The sequence below is a fragment of the Crocodylus siamensis genome, chromosome 12, assembly GCF_052110815.1.
Source record: "Crocodylus siamensis isolate JL-2025a chromosome 12, ASM5211081v1, whole genome shotgun sequence".
NCBI classification, from domain to species: Eukaryota; Metazoa; Chordata; order Crocodylia; family Crocodylidae; genus Crocodylus; species Crocodylus siamensis.
In genome coordinates, this window is record NC_143406.1 from 10064766 (window position 1) to 10082487 (window position 17722).

Below are 17722 nucleotides of genomic sequence, written 5' to 3' on the forward strand. Positions count from 1 at the left end.
GGGTGGCCATACAGAGAAACCCAAAAGCCTGGACCTGCTCCTGTTTCCCCTCCTGTTCATGAGTCAGAAATCTCTATAAGCATCATTCTGATTATCCCACTTCGAATTAGTATAAGGCTATCAGCCCCAGGGATTGTTATACATAGTCTGTGAGGGTTGGGAAAAGCAGGATATTTCAAGCACCACACTTACCAGTCATTTAGAAAAATTGCAGAACGAACTACAAATGGTACAACAGACAGTTGTACAAGTGGTACAACAGGGAGAATTTACAGGAAGCACATGCGAGACAGAAAGGAGCCTATGATAAGAGGTCCAAGTCCTGGAAGATTGTGGTAGGGGACAAGGTATTGCTATTGTCACTGGATTGAAATAGCAAGTTGTTGGCCAGATGGCAAGGCCCCCATGAGATTTCTTGCAGGGTCAAACCAGTAGACTATGAGGTCCTCCACCCAGGGCAATGTTGGGAGAAACAGATATTCCACATAAACCTGCTGAAGGAATGGAATGGACAAGAAAGTTGGTTGTTGGATCCAGAATCCAACCTTGCGGGCCCATCAATTGAGGAGACTCCCAAGGGACAAAAGACCGGGATTCTGCAGATGGAAGAGCACCTGACTATAGAACAAAGGGGGCAATTGGCTCAAATGGTGGAGGAGTTTCAAAACTTTTTCCGAGAAGAACTGGAGTTGTACATTATATGTACATCCCACCAAGAATAGTGATCTGTGAGCATTGGAGACATCTTCCACAGGGGCTCCAAGAAACATTGTAGCAAAAGATTACGCACATGCTAGCCAACAGAGTCATTAGGGAGTCCTAGAGTCAAAGGTGGAACCCTTTGGTGGTAGTTCATAAGCTGCATGGGTCTTTAAGACTCTGCATGGACTTTAGGAAGGTCAATGCAGTTGTGAAGTTCAATGCTTTCCCAATCCCCCAAGTCAAAGAAATGGTGGAGAGGACTGGGCAAGTATGGTATATCATGATATCAGATTTGACAAAAAGATACTGGCAAATCTCCATTGTTAAGGTAACTTGTCATAGTTAACTTTGTTGCACCTGCTTGAGTGGTGAATTATAGTATTGTTTGAACTTTTCTTTTATATTCACCTTTATTTAACAATTGCTTCCATAATTGTATAGCCCTATTATTCTTTGAACTTTTATTCTGTATTTTGAGCATGCCTTGAGCTTGCTTTCACATTGTTTCTTTTCTTATCACTGTGAGAAGCAGTTTATGTTCTTCTAACATTATCAACATAGGTGTGTAAAATGAAGACCTTGTTACTAGCTCAGATTAACTGAACTTGGCACTGACCAACTAAAACAGAGGGATGACAAGATAAAATATAGACAGTATGATGACTTCAGGGAAACCAATCAATGGTACCCAAAAGCAGAGAGCCATCAAAAGTATAATAGGTGGGCAACAAGGAAGTTGGGTGTGTGTTGTCATCCAACAACATCTGGACTGAAAAGACAGCCAATACCCATAGACGACCACCCTCAACTTCAGAAAATGATTGGCTACCTTTTCTGTGAACTAAAGATAACATCTAGGGTTGAGTGAAAGTGGGTGAGTTGGGTAAAAATTGGGTAAGTGTTTTTCTCTCTCTCTCTATGTAGAAACTATTAATGCATTTAATGTGTTAATACAGTTAGATTTTGGTTAAGTTTAGGTGCCTGTGTATGACATATTCTATGTTTACACTGGGTTAATTATGCTTCAATGATCCTTTAGCACTAAGGAGGCATACCAGATTGGTGCAGAATGTGGGCAAAGACATGATTTATTAACCTATTCATGAACGCAAAGTTGTTGTTGGGAATACATATGATATTCAATCTCAAGAGGAGACATAGATTCAAGCCTCATGAGGAGACACAGGATTTTTGTCTCACCTCTAGTTAAGGACTGGAACCTTTTGCAGAGTGGGACAATGGGAATTTATTGTCTGTTCCTATAGTTAAGGATCACAACCTTTTACAGGACAGATCTCTAGAGGCTTCATTTTATAAAAAAAAGGAAGGTTACCTTTTTGGCTGGACAAGGAAAAAGAGCAGGAGAGTTTGTTGTTTCAGTGGGTAAGAAGTAAGGAGGTTGGTCCATGGAAGTCTAGAGCTGTTATACAAAAGACAGGAGCAGAAGAGAGGAATAAGTTAAGGAATAAATGTAGGACGTTAGAGAGAACGATAATGCAGAGATTGACAGAGCTCATTTGGCTACAAGATTGGTCAACTCAGCTTTCACAATAGGGAAGGAATGCCTTACTCCCAAGCACCCAGGGGGCTAGTAGGATAAGTCTTTTTTAGTAGGGGTGCCCAACCATTCAAGCCTTAGTGGAAAAAAAAGGAAATATAAAAAACCCCTAATGCTGATTAATGCTGGAGCCTTGATCAGCATTTTTGCAACAGCAATGGGTTCCAGACAGTTATAATTAACCCCAAATCATTTGTAACTGCAAGCCTATAACAGAGAGTTAGAGAACTCACTGGTTAATAGGAGAGTGAAAGTTGCAGGAGAAATATGTAATACAAAAGGATAGGCCAGGTGGAAAAAGTAAGAATGGAACTTTAGGAATGACTGCTTTACAGCCAGAAGAGATACAGCAACTTCAGGGAAGACAGGGTTGCAACCTGATCTTGGAGAGTGTCTGCGGTCCATGGTTTGGACAAGAGTACATGCTGTGTTCTGTTTGGGTTAAGTAAGGTATGATAGAAAGATAGGAGCAGAGCCTAAGAAGACGACTGCTTTGCAGAGATTGTTAACATGTTTGTGTATGTGGCAGGGCACTGGTTGTGCCTGCCGTTTTAAGGACCTGAAGCCAGCACCCAGCAGGTGCCTGATGAGGGCAGCCATTTTGGATTCAGGCCTGCCCATATAAACAGGGCATTTTGCTGCTGAAAACCCAGGCAACAACATCGCCTGGCTGCAAGGCTGCAGGTATCACCGGGAGGTAAGGGAGGAGCTGTAGGGGATGGTCAGGAGGCTCCTGGTTCTGGGCATGACCTAAAACCGCACTCTGCTGGGTGCCCTTGTGGGGCTCTCAGTGGTGCGGGAGCCCCCAGGAAATGCTGGCCAATGACCACCCTGGTGAAAGGAAGGTAGGGGTGCGTTAACCCTAGCCATCACCTTTGGGTGGGTTTAGGTAACACTGGAGGTAGTTGGGGGCCAGGCACGGCTGAGGCCACCTGAGCCCACTGGGGAGCGAAGCCCCGTGGCCCCAAGTGAGGGGGCGGTGTAGAGCCCCAGTGAGGGGGGCAGAAATGAGGACCCCAGTGAGGGGGGAGCCCCAGGTGAAGGGGGTGGTGTGGAGCCCTGAGTAAAGGGGACAGAGATGGGGAGCCCCAGTAAAGGGGGAAGAAGAACCAAAGGACTGAGGCCCCAGTACACACACACACACACACACACACACACACACACACATATATATAGTGTTGTCGTGGAAGGGGCCCAAGCATACTTAGATCCGGTCAGGTAACTGGCTGGCCACTACCCCAGTGAGCGTTACGGGAGAGGCCCAAAAAACGGTATGTCTGCACCCAAAGGATGGAGTAGCTAAGCCTATGGCCTAAGGGGCCCACTCCAAGAGGGAGCAAGGCAGAATAAGTTGTCGACAGATGAAAGAGACCCTCTGAGAGGGGAGAGTGACTGAGGCCCGAGTAAGAGGTGGGCAGTATGGCTGTGCGCGTGATTGAGGCCTGACAACATGGCCTAAGCTTGCCCTGGTGGTAGGCCAGGAGCATGGTAACATCCGGATGCCATCTGCGAGGCATGGGCTGCAGCGCAGGGGAGGTACGGAGCCGGAGGTAGTGCCCTTTGGCATCGGGGCAGTAAATGGGCAGCCTCCCACCTAATTAAGATTGATTCATTAATTAATAACAAGGCATGGCAAGCGAGTCAGGTGCAGGGCATGCCCAAAGGCAAGTGGGGCAACTAGCACTATGGCTAGTTGGGGAGTCCCACTTTGCCACCGTGTAAAACAGAGTGTCAGGAGCAGTGCTGTGCGTTTGCTCTAGAGACAGTCAATTGGAAGTTACAGGTGCAGGCTATAGCAAGCCAAAATGTTATCCCGGCAACGCAGCTTCAGGGATCTCGGACACAGTTAAAGGAAGAGCAGAAAAGGTTCAGCCCTACCCTGAGATCAGGGACAGCGGATGTGAAACAGACATCTGCTCATTCTTTTGGTTGCTTTGGTTCATTGCTAATGTACATGTGTTGCAAGGCAGAGGGGCTGCTGGAAGTGTAAATGTGTGCACTCTCATTGGTAATGGGGGGTAAGAAATGTCTTTGCTTATCTCCCCCTCCTTCCAAGAATAGTGTGGCTATCCTAGAAAGGAAAGTGTTAACAGCTTGTTAAGGCAAAAAAAAGGGTGTTTATGAAAATTCAGTGTGCAGCTATTAAGGCTCTTGCTGTAATTGATAGGGTTAATTAGGATAAATGGATGAAGGCATTTCCTAAGATTCTGGCAGAAAATGAGTTAAAATGTGGCAGGATACAGGCATATGTTTTGACTGACCAAACCCTCCCCCACAAAGGCAGTGTAAATCTTCATTAGAAGCTGCAGTAGGATTATAACTCACAATAGATAGTTTAAGTCAGGGAGTGATAGTATAGATGCTAAGTGTGTGTAACTCCTTGATTTGGTCTGTTCTGAAGGCAAACAGGAAAACCTGGAAACTGACAATAGATAGACTTCAGAGCTCTGAATGCAATAACAACTGCCACAGCATCTCTTGTAGCAAAATACCCTGAAATTCTAGCATCTATAGCAGGAGGGGTGGAATGGTTTTCAGTACTGAATTTGGCTAATGCAGTTTTTATTTACTTATGTATTTGTATTTCCTTGGCACAAAAGTGCTTGTATAATTTTGGATTTACATTCAGGGGACGACAGTAATGTTTTACCCAAGTACCCCAAGGATTTCACAATGTCCCACCAATGTTGTGCACATGTGGTGAGGATATGGGAAGCTTTCTCCAGATAGTCAAAGTTGTGTATTGTCATACGTAGGTGACATACTGATGCATGACAAGGATAGAAGTAAGTTATGAAGGTTATGATAAAAGTATTGCAGGTGATTGAGGAGACAGGATTCAAGATTAATAGAGTTAAGGCACAGTTGGTAGTCAAGGAGGTAAAGTACCTAGGGGTTATGGGACTAGCTATATGGCTGCCCATCAGGGCAAAGAAAAAAATGTATATGGAGGAGGAAAATGACTGAAGTGAAGGATTCTGGAATAGTCAGATGAGAAGCAACTAGTAAGGGAAAAGAATGGCAGCAGGTGGCAGTGATTACTAGGCAAGCTCAAAGAAAATAAAATGTGGTGAGCCTAGGTGATTTAAAGTAATTGTATTTAGGTAGGGAAAAACTCATCTTTAAGATAGCAATGTGGCTGAAATTGAAATAAGGGTATTGGCATCCCGTGATCTCACATTTAAGAAAAAGTGTAAAGGTCCCAACTCCAATTGCCAGAATGGTGCAATGGGCCATTGAAAACAATTAATAGATATGGATAATTCTTGTTGTTTCAAATGTATACAAGATACACCCCAAGGATTGCAGTGATGCACGTATTGCCACTGCACGTCACCTCTGTAAATATAAATAATATTTCACTGCGAGGAGTTTTCCTTGATAGGTTTTGTGTGTTTGTTTTCTTTTGCAGAAACAATAAGGTGAAAATTCAATCCAGTGGCAAAGGTAGCTGATAGACCACGAGGCCTTGGTGTTGTCAGCAGGGTCACCAGTGTTTTCCTTGTCTCTACCATGGCTTAACTGCTATAACAATTGTTTTGTTTGTTTCATGTTGTACGTCTGTCTTGTTAAGTGGTGTTTCGGTTTTTGGTGATTTAAATATGTATGGATATTATTTGAATATTATGGAAATCATTGGTAATACCCCATCTAAAAATTGAATTTGGCTCCCAAACCAGGACAGATCTGTCCGGCTTGAACTGGAAAGTTGTCCTAATATTTGGAATGAATGGCAGCAATTCATATGGGAATTTTAGGTTGTGAGTTCCACTTGTTTAGCAAAATGGCATTTTTCAAGAGGTAATGTACATATGTTTAACAAACCTCCTGATGGAATGTTTCTAAGGCTATAAAAAGAATCTTGTTGGTATTTAGATGCTATTTATGATACCAACATACCAGGATGCATGTGTAAAACTTCATTAACCCACTGCTTTAAAGAAAACAAGAACCTGCAGAGTCGATGAATGTCAGATACAATCTTGGTGGTGGTAGGAAGCTCTAAATGTGTATGGTTCCATAATATGTTCTGTGATCCAAAGAGGGACCTGCTCAAGAGGATCAAGCAAAATAAAACTACGTCATATTTGATTGGGATAATGTTATTTTGATGGGTGAAGAGGGGAACTATACCACTGTAACTGTTTAAAGTAATTTTATCTCCTCTTCTTCCAAAGTTAGTCTTTTAATTCTTTCTACTGCTGAGTTTTTATTCGACTTCAAGAGCAGCTAAAGGTAGCACACCTTCTTTCCATGAAGCTGGACCATGGTGTTCAGTAGTATTAATGTATGGTTTTGGCTGGGTCCCAAGAGCAGAAATTATAAAACATATTGTAACAGGACTTTAGGAATCACATTTAATTTCCTTATTAAAAGATGCTCCTGTCCAGGTGTTTGCTATGGATGGAAAATTTCCTCTGCCCTCTCAACTTGAATGCAGTAGTTTTACATATTTAACTCCTTCTTAGCAAATTATTTGGGTCATCCTATCTGGTTACCTCATATAAATCAAATGCAGTGTCTGTGGACCTCACAGGGTATTCACTTGTTATAGTTATGTATGAGAAACGTGGTAATGATTGCTAAAAAGTGTCCCTTTTTTATTCTGACAAGCCATCAAGGTTGGAGGCACTGGCTGGACTTAAGGTATATTAAAACTACACAGGTGTATACCTGTAGGCAAAGAAGAGATATTACAACTGGCCTGAGTGGAGTTGGATTAGGAGCAGCTGTCTTGGACAAAATTAACACTGAAGCCTTAGCTAATAAAACTAAGCCAGTGGTCTCCAAAGTGGGGTGCACAAGACGATCCATTGGGGTGTGGGAAGAAAATATTAGAACTTCTATTTAGATGTATATTTATATAAATATACATATATTGGGGGTGCATGCTCAAAAATTTTTTACTGATAGGGGTGCACGATCAAAAAAGTTTGGAGACCACTGAACTAAGCTATGCTACAGATGAGATGCAAAGAATAGAGACGTCTTTAATGAGTTCATTGTCACACTTGGGAATTGGGGAACAGCTAGTAGGAGACATCCTGCTGGTACTCCAACAAATTAAAGAAGACGACTACCAAATTATAGATGCAGCAACTGATAAATTAATTTGGTACCACGTTACTCTAGTCTTGGCCTGTACACAGGCTTAAGCTTTAAGCCAAGCCACAGTCATTCAGTTTATCTGTTCTGGCCTTCAGGGCCTTTCGCCAATAGACCTGAAAGAAAAATTGTTTGGAACAATCCCACTCAAGGAGAAAAAGACCTTTCCATGTGGTAAAAGTTAATCTCTTTTACCTACATTGAACTAAACCATTAAATTGTGGCTCATGTGCTTATTGTTAGTGCCGATTTTTGTAATACTATATATCCACTGGTATATGTGGGTCTTGGAGTAAGTAAAGGTGTTGTGATATACCCCTGTGACCATCATCATTGGGCATTTATATCAAGGGATGTCTAATTAATATCTATTAATATCAAGAGATGTCTAATTCATGAGAATCTGGGGCATGTGTGTGAGGATCAGAATCTTCAAGCACAAGATAAAATGCGTGTATGAACAACATGAAGCTCAACACACTATTTTTGATTTAGGTGGTGAAAACAATTATGGTATTGTATATGCTGAAAAAGGATGTATTTGTGTATGTACCCATTGCCCATATGTTTAATTAATCAAATACATTCTATATCTGGTATTTTTTATTAATAAATGCTTTAGTAATGTTTCATTGATTAGTGGTTGTGATTTTATTTATTTTGTGCCTAAGTGGACTGTACAGTCTATCCAAGTTAAGCCATGGCTATATCATGATATAAACCCAGTGCCACTAGAGTTTGCCACTTTTGCAACAAGTTTTATCTCACCCTAATCTACAAACTGTACTCCAGTCTATTAACAAATACAACTAAGAAACCGTGGTTCAGATTAAACGTAACAAAAAAGAAGTACCAAGTATTAGAAAAGGTCCAGAATACTGAATAAAATTATTGGTGGGAAACTTTACTTGGATGGAGTTAAACTGGGATTTCTTAATCTAATTCTACATTCAACTGTTATTTTCGTTTTTTGTTCAAATGCTATTGCATGTGTATGAAATAGTTATATTTTAAACTAAAAAGCTATCAAGCTTAGCAGCTGCAAGACTTATATTACGACAAGTTCCATCAGCAAGACGTCAGGCACACCTGGGGTGAAACGATCACTCACTGCATGAAGAGAACAGCTGATTGCTGCAACCCATACAGATCTTGAGCAGCAGGAGCAGAGTTTCATTACCAGACTGACTTCTATGCAGTGATGGCATAGGTGACCCTAGCCATCAAGGAGGAGGTTGTTAGGGTAGCTTATTATATTTAGCTTTGTTGCACCTTCTTGAGTGGTGACTTATAATTATTTGAATTTTTCTTTTATATTCAGCCTATTTTAACCATTGCTTAAGTTTTTGTATAGCCGTATTATTTTAACTTTTCTTCTGCATTCTGAGCTTGCCTTGAGCTCACTTTCACGTTGTTTCTTTCTTTTCTTATCACTGTGAGAAGCAGTTTATGTTCTTCAAACATTATCAACATAGCATGTGAAATGTAGGCCTTGTTACTAGCTTAAATTAACTAAATTTGGCACTAACCGACTGAAACAGAGGGATGAAATGATTGGATATGTTAATGAAAGATGATAAAAAAGGGATCAATTGCACAGTGCCCAATGGCAGAGCCCTAGGAATTTCCAGAGTTGATGGACAGACCAAATTAGGAGTCCAGGTCATGCCCAAATTAAGACATTGGAAAAAAGACCAAATAAGGAGGTGTGTTTGTGATGGGTCTGTTGAACAAAGGAACATGCTGACAGGATAAAATATGGACAGTATGCTGACTTCAGGGAAACCAATCAATGGTAATCAGAAGTAAAGAGTTATCAAAACAAGAAGTATAAAAGGCAGGGTAACAAGGAAGTTGGGTGTGTATCGTCATCCAACAACATCTGAACTGAGAAAACAACCATTATCCACAGATGACTACCCTCTACTTCAGGAACTGATTGGCCGCCTTTTCTGTGCAGTAGAGATAACGTCTGGAGCTGGGTGAGACCACTGAACTATGTGTTTTTCTGTCTATGTAGAAACTATTAATACATTTAGTGTGTTAATAAAGTTAGATTTTGATTAAGTTAAGCTGTCTGTGTATGACATATTCCACATTTACATTGTGTTAATTATGCTTTAATGATCCTTTAGTCCTGTGGGGCTGTAACACCATGGCTCCAGAGGACCAGGAGAAAGCGGCATTTGGGATGCCTTGGGGCCTGTTTGAATTTCAACTAATGCCTTTTGGATTACACAGGGCTGCAACAACTTTCCAATGTTTAATGGACCTCGTGTTGAGCGCACATCAAAACTGTGAGGTTGCATATATTGATGACCGTGACAAGCTCATTGCCACCAGGGCGGCCGTGATGCTCCCAAGTGGCTTTGTCGGTCCTGTCTGCCTCAGACTCTAACGTCACTCTCCCTCCTATTATTCACCTGCCACACCTTGTTCTTAAATATTATAAATTGATTGAGGGGGGACCGCCAATAGGCCTTAGAATAAGCCCTAATTCTAATAAGTTTCTGCTAGGTCTCTCCTGAGACACTGCTGGCCTCAAACCAGCCCTCAGGCTTAATAAGTCCCTCTCAGTCGGACTAGGCCCCTGCAGGGCACCAAGAGCCTTAAGGGCAAATGGTGTGGCTTCTTCCCCTTCCTTATACAGTACCCCAAGCCTCGTGGATGTTCTCTTTGATCTTTCTCTATATACACTCAGCCCCCATTGGGCCCTTGGACCTCTGATCCCTTACTCAGTCTTCCTCAGCACTGTTGGACCCTCAGTCCTGCATGCAGCCCCTCCTCCAGGCTCTTGGACCCTGAAGCTTGGCCTGCTCTGGGCTCATGTACCCTTTGGCCCAAAACTACCTTTCCCTGGGCTCTTGAACCTTTGGGTTTGTGTCTCAGCCTTTTTCTAGGCTCCTGTGCTCCTCACTGGGGCTCAGTCTCAGTCTGAGGCTCCTGGCTTACCGGTCCTCTAAACAGGCCTTGAGCCTGCCCCAGTGGGGCTTAAGGCTAAATAAGTGGGCTGTAGCAAGCTCACAGCAAGCTCACCACAGCACCAGTGTCCAGGTGGCCAGTCTGCAGAGAAACTGGCCAGCACCACACAGCCAGGAGGGGGACTGTGTGTGGAGTGGCTCCTAGGATAAAAGGAGCTCCTTAGCTGTAGATCAGGGGAGGTAAAAAAAAGGGAGCACCAGAAGTGCTACCTGATATCTTCCCCACACCTGGAACAGAACCAGCAAGCCCCCACAGGAGTTGGCAGCTGGATGACTGCAGGGGGAAACCTTTCACAAGGCTTGGGAATACACTTGCCTACAGCAGAAGAGCCTGAGGCAGGAGAACCTCCCAAACCAGAACAAGCTGCCAATGGCCAGGAACCTGTGGCAGGTATTGACACTGTAGCAAAACCCCCAGTTTTGTTTTGTTTTTTATTTTAAAATGCATTCCCTCCCCTTCTCCAACTATTTCTGACTTGTTTTCTCCCTCTCTATTCCCTATAGATAAGTATATGTGAGCTAAGACATAGAATAAGCTTCAGCATTTTATTTTGGTAGCAAGTTGTATTTGTTTTGTTTTTTCTCCTTCTTTATATTGTATAATTATGATGTTTATATTGATTTTTACTGTTCTATATTAGTGTTTTACTGGTACGATATGATTTAGGCCTACATATGTAAGTTAGCATAAGTCATGTCAAGTTTCCATTTTGTTTGTCAAGCCTCCATCTTGTTCCCCATGCCCTGTTGTGTAACCTATGACTCATACCTACCCCTCCTATGTAACTTGGTTCCTGAATGAGTGGAGATGAATGAGGGTACTTGAGAGACAATGGCAATAAGTCTAAAAATAGCTCCATCTGAATGACCAAACCATCAACACCAATGCCTGGATCAAGACCCCACCATTGGCCACCCTCAGCATTCAAGAAAAAAAAGATGAGGCAACCCACCATTGTGCCAGGCTGCACATGCTCAGTAAGAACACCTGAAACCCTCTGGAATAGGACTGATATTGCCTGGACTTGCCCTCCCCATAGGAGATCATAGGTAGTCTGCCCCATAAGAAGGGGTAGTGAAGACTGACTCCTTGGGATGCTTTCTCCATCTGGACCAGCACCATGCTACACCACCTATCCACCCAGAGGCCCTGCCGGCGACCCACCTCTGGACAACACCTACTGGACAAAGACCCCTTTCCAGCCTAGATAGGTAGCTATCACCCTCCCCCCTACTCTTCAATCAAGGATTTGGACTCTGCTTCTCTTCCCTATCTGGACTCCAACCCTTGCACTGAGTCTCTTTCTCCTGCTGCCATTGTGAGTATGTGTGTGCGCGCGCATGTGTGTGTGAACCAATAACTTCATGGGGTTGTGTAGTGTGTTGTCTGTTTAATAAACCTGTTATTTGGACCAGTGAGTTAGGTTTTGTTTACTATGGCTCCGGCTCTGCTCCAATCTCTGCTCCTCGCCCTTCTAACTTCTGTCTCATTTCCCCCTCTCCTGCTTTTGGCTCACTGCCATTTCCAACACCTGTCCTGAGCTCCTTTCTGCCTGCAAACCCGCTGTTTCTTTGCCACTGTCTTATCCCCACTGCCTTTTCCCCTGATCTCTGCCACCGTCATTGCCTTGTCCCCACTGCCTTTTCCCCTGAGCTCCCAGGTTTCTGCCTCAGTTTCTTTCCTGGCTGTCTCCTCCTTGCCACCGCTTCTCTGTGCCCCTCCACCCCGCAATCTCTCAGCTGCCTGCCTCAGTTTCCAACCCCAATCCCTCGGCTGTCTGCCTCCATTTCCAGCCCCAAGCTCCCAGGTTTCTGCCTCTCTCTCTTTCCTGGCTGTCTCCTCCTTGCCACTGGGCTTTTCCCCTTGCACCAGTGACCTCGAGTAACCCTGGGGCCACCTGACCTTAAGTAACCCCAAGCTTCAGTTCCTCAGCCAGCTTCTCTCTAATCCCAGTTCTGGCAACTTTCAATTCCTACACTTTAACTCTCTCTCTCTCTCATCTTAACCTTCCCCTAAGTATCCCAGGTACCCCAAGCATACATATACCTACCGTATCATCCAAGTTAGGAACTTACCTATGTGTATGTGTAGGTGGGTTGTATGTGTGTGAACTGGTGAGTGTATGTGTGTATATATATGTCATTGTGTGCATGATATATGAATTAGTGATCTGTGTATGTGTACTGAGTGTGCAGGTATGGACAACTGATTTTTGTCTAACTTTTGGGGTGTATAGTGTATGTGCTTGAATTGGTGATAGGTATGCATGTGCCTAGGCTGGTTTGGAGACGTGTGTGTGTGTGTGTGTATGGACCTAATTGATTTGTGTATTTATACCTGTGCAATTGTGTCATACCCTCCTGTCTAACAGCACAATATTGAGATCCTGAGAGTTGGCCTGACCCCACAGGGCAACACCACAGGAGTTGTGGCTGGTGAGGCAGAAGACTTGAGCCTGATCAAGCAACTGCTCACTCACCACAATGCTGACAGGTACTCTGAGGGCAGCTGGGATGGGAGGTGGGCCATTCGAGAAGGATTTGTGGGACCCACTGAGAGAGGAAACTCAGGTGCCCCCAGGGCTCAGTGCATCACATACAAGAGACCCTGGAGTCAGAAATTCCTTCAAGGGCAGTGTCAACCTTGCAGGGCCCAAGCGAGCATGAGGGAAGATCTCATGAAGCAATGTGGTACACAGCTGGGCGCCTACAAGTCTAAGGCACCAGCCCACCTGGACTATACCTGCACCTGGAGAAGTGTGTTGGCATTGGATAAAACACATTCTGGAGAGCCTAGAGCATGGAACTGAAGAGACCAGAGGCAGGTAGCATCATTGTCCTGCTCACCCTCACCATCAGAGCTTCTTGTGTTCAGTTATAGTTAAGCTGTACATTCATTAAAGGTGAGAGAGCCTGGCCATACTCCTGTGAAAAACAGTGTGGATGGGAGTTCCTAGAGAATGAGTGGCACCAACACTCTGTTCCAGAGCTGATCAACCAGAAGCAGACCATCTGAGTGGAAAGGTGTGAGCTGCAGGGGAGGAGGAAACTCACAGAAGAAATACCAACAGAGACCCCAGGGCCAAAGAAAAGAAACACTGAACAACACCTCCAAGCAGCCTTCAATAACATAAAGTCATGGCAGTACATTCATAGTTTCATAGTTTTATAGTTGGTAGGGTCGGAAGGGACCTAAGCAGATCATCAAGTCCGACCCCCTGCCATGGCAGAAAAGAGTACTGGGGTCAAACGACCCCAGTGAGGTCTTTATCCAGCCTCCTCTTAAAGACCCCCAGGGTAGGAGTCAGTACCACTTCTCTTGGAAGTTGGCTCCAGATCCTAGCCGCCCTGACAGTGAAGTAGCGCCTCCTGATATTGAAAGTAACTAACTTTGCAAATGCTTAAGCAAGCAGTTTTCTAAACAAAGAAGTGTTAGCTCCCATTGTATAAGAAGAACAAGATGCAGCCCACCAGCTATTATCAGGAGCTAAACCTTGGAGATGGTGCTGAAATCAGCAAAGAACAAGGAAGAACCAGCAAGTGACCGAGAGTACCCGAGTTTATGGTCTTACACATGCACCCTTAGCAGAGAACCATGTAAATGAAGGAAAAGCATAGGCAATTACTTGTTAATGAAGTAAAAAGTAAACAAAGGAGGAGCTTGAAATGGGAGGAGAAATGGGTGGAACCGGAGGTGGAAGAAGGCAGGGTAATTGTTAATATTTATAAACCAAGGTGCAGGACCCCGTCTCTTATGACGTGAGGTCCCTTGTCCGAAGCTGTCTCCATTCTGAATGAAGCTGTTGCGAGCAATGTGTGCTGGTGTTTGCTCCCTGCTCTGCTCTGGCTAATGAGTAACAGGATCCATGGGTAATTGGACCGTCGTGTCCCTAGTTGTTGGGCGCCGCATGGAGTTGGGGTCTAACACTCTCCTTTATTTAACAAAAGATACACAATGGTCAGAGGTCTCCTGAACCCAGGAAACACAAGAGACATTCAAGAGAGTTAAAAAGTGCTTGTGTAGAGAGCCTGTCCTATTCACACCAGATTTTAATAGGCTTTTTATCCTAGAGACAGATGCCTCAGGAATGGCACTTGAGGCCATCTTAACTCAAAAGGTAGACGAGGACCGCAGATCAGTAGCTTATGACCAGACACAGATAGTTGAAGCGTGGGATCTGATATGCCACAGTGGAGCGTGAGTGTTTAGCTATTAAGTGGGGTACAGAACTCTTTAGATACTACCTGCTGGGCCATGAATTTACACTCATCACAGACCACTCACCCCTAAAGTGGCTGCAGCCCAGTAAAGCAGAAAATGCATGAATCATGAGGTGAGCACTGGCTCTCCAGCCATATCACTTTAAGATTGAATTCTGACCAGGAAAATAATATATAGTTGCGGATTTCCTCTTCCAACAACATGAGATGGAGAGTATTTCGGAGACAGGAAACAAAGAGACTTTGCAGCAACAATCCCTAAGGGATCATCTTAAGATAAGTAAAAAAAACAAGGGTACTCACAGCTTAAGGGAAGGAAATGTGCTAGAACAGCCAGGGTAGGTGGGGAAGAAGCACCACTCACACTCTTCCCCTTACATTCTCAGTGTCCAGATTCCCCCATGACCACTGCTACTTCCAGAAGCGGAACAAGTTCCACAGAGTCAGATATACACTTCCGGCTCAACAGACTGAGTCAGCTGGGCTGGATGGAGAGGAGCCCAGGAAGGGAAGTGCTGTTTGGAGAATTAAACTTTGCCTGTTGGGGGCAGGGCCCAAGGGAAGCTTGGCCCTGACTGAGAACATCTGGCTGGTGACTCATAGTCCAGTGACTTCCTCAACACGGATGACAGGCTCCAGCTGCTTGAAGGACATTGGCCTCTGTTGGAGGACAGAGCTGGCCAAGAAGTACAAGAAGACCATGGAACTAAGTTACGGAGGAGAGTGGAAGATGGAGGGACTCGGATCTCAGATGGGTAGGAGGCAGCCAAGCTGCCCACCATCTTTCATACTTATCCAGAATGGACTATTAGGTAACCGGGGGGCAAGCCTGAGGCCTTCAGTTAAGAGCCTAGACACACATGTGGATTGACTCCCCATCCCCATGCTAGATCCCCATCCCCAGCGCTAGATTGCACCAGGGGAACCCCATCTGGGCTGTTTCCCCATTCCCGGCACTAGAACATGTGGTGGGGGATGGGAAAGCAGCCGAGCTGGGCTGCCTCCCTCCTCTCATGTGATCTAGCACCAGAGATGGGGAAGTAGTCCAGCTGGGCTGCCTCCCGCCCCCCGTGTGATCTAGCGATAGGAATGGGGAGGCATCTGTTTCGACTCGGAATAAAATTTGAAACGGCATGCTGTTTGTCGAACCATCAAAACTGAAGGTGAAACAGAACTGTGCTGTTTCGCATAGCCCTATTAGCCATGGTTTTTCTCTATGGTTTAAGATTGTTCCTAGACTAAGCAACTCCTCCCGTTTTTCATTCCAACTAAGTCATGGTGGGCAAGATAGAGTGAGGACAAGGATATACTTGCCTCAGAGAGAAACTTGTAGGAGTGTTAATCCTATCTGGGTGGCTACTGGCCATGCCATTGAGGTGCCTACATTTTTCAAGTGTTGATGGAATGGCTCAGTGACACTAGATTTGTGATTTAGAGCTGATTTTAAGGGAAAAGTCCCACCCGCTGAACACTCAGCATAACTTTCTACACCACCCTCTAGAAATTCTCTGAAAGTGTCCTATTTATCTGTCTACGTATAACATGTCACTAGGCCCAAGTACTGATGCAGCTTAACTTCCTTGGCTTGGGACAGCTGATACAATTGCAATAAAATAGTCCCTTCCATCTGTCCTCATTCTAACCAGCAAGGCCAAAGACCTGCTATTTTATAAAGCAATTTGTATTTCTATGATAGAGAACAATCTTACTTTGAGTGCAAGAAGCCTCCTTTGGTATCCCAGTTTCCTACTCCCATGGTCACAAACCAAATGGGAACAAATTGTCAGTTCCAAAAATATGGCCAGAGTTCAAGATTTTGAAATCAGGTTTGCAAAACCCTAGCCCCTAAGTCAGTGACCTCAACTTGCTACAGTAAAAGTCAAATAAATAAAATAGCGAAATTTCCCCATTCAAGTTTCTGACTGACAGGAATGATAACTTCTTATTTTTTATTAAAGCAACAACACAGTTTGGATTAAAGTTTAAATAACACACAATTTTTGCTTCTTACAGGTATAGTTATAGGCTTTTGCTGAATGCTAGTTACATGACAGCAGTATGATTAAATGGATCCTCAGAACACATATGCAAGGCAGTAGAATAGTATTAACCCCATTTTATTGATGAAAACTTGAGGCACAAAAGTTAACATGATCTGATTTGCCCATAAATACATCCACATATTCTAAGGCTACACAAATAATACAGGATTATTACTGATATATTTTTCACTCTTACAGCAAATGTAAGAAGAACCTTTCATAGATTTCATAGACATTAGGGCTGGAAGGGACCTCGGGAGATCATCGAGTCCAGCCCCCTGCCCAAAGGGCAGGAAGTCAGCTGGGGTCATAGGATCCCAGCAAGATAAGCATCCAATTTACTCTTGAAGGTGTTCAATGTAGGTGCTTGAACCACCTCTGCTGGCAGACTGTTCCAGACCTTGGGGGCTCGGACAGTAAAGAAATTCTTCCTTATGTCCAGCCTGAAACGGTCTTGCAGGAGTTTGTGACCGTTCGACCTCATCATCCCTTGGGGCACTCTGGTGAACAGACGTTCCCCCAGATCCTGGTGGTCACCCCTGATAAACTTATAGGTGGCCATCAGATCACCCCTGAGCCTGCGCTTTTCCAGGCTAAAGAGTCCCATGGCTCTCAGCCTGTCATCATAAGATCTGTTTTCCTGACCTCTGATCATGCGCGTGGCTCTCCTCCGGACTCTCTCAAGCTTCTCCACATCCTTTTTGAATTGTGGAGCCCAAAACTGGACGCAGTACTCCAGCTGCGGCCTCACCAAGGCCGAGTACAAGGGGAGAATGACGTCCCGGGATTTGCTCGAGAAGCATCTATGGAGGCACGCCAGCATTTTGGTCGCTTTACTAGCCGCAGCATCGCATTGCAGGCTCATGTTCATCTTGTGGTCAATGATGACCCCCAAGTCTTTTTCTTCTGTAGTGCTAACCAATGTAGCACTGCCGAGCCTATAAGGGTGCTGCAGGTTTTTCCTCCCAAGGTGGAGAACCTTGCATTTTTCGGTGTTAAACACCATGAGGTTCTCGTCTGCCCATTTGCTGAGCTTGTCCAGGTCAGCCTGGGTCACCCGCCTATCTTCTGGCGTGGATGCTTTGCCCCAAAGTTTGGTGTCATCGGCGAAC

The 17722-nt window shown here is 44.4% G+C and overlaps 1 protein-coding gene across 3 annotated transcripts in view; it reads right to left on the reverse strand.

Annotated features, from left to right (window-relative positions):
• Positions 1–14995, reverse strand: part of LOC149854596 (uncharacterized) — a 49486-nt gene extending 34491 nt beyond the window's left edge. For 2 of the 3 annotated variants that reach the window (XM_090023303.1, XM_090023301.1), the window contains exon 1: positions 14872–14995. The gene's annotated coding sequence lies outside the window, so the exon portion shown is untranslated. Of the gene's footprint in view, positions 1–2035; positions 2123–14871 lie in introns of all 3 variants that reach the window. The other variant, XM_090023302.1, reaches the window with a different exon arrangement.
• Positions 14996–17722: the final 2727 nt, after the last annotated feature.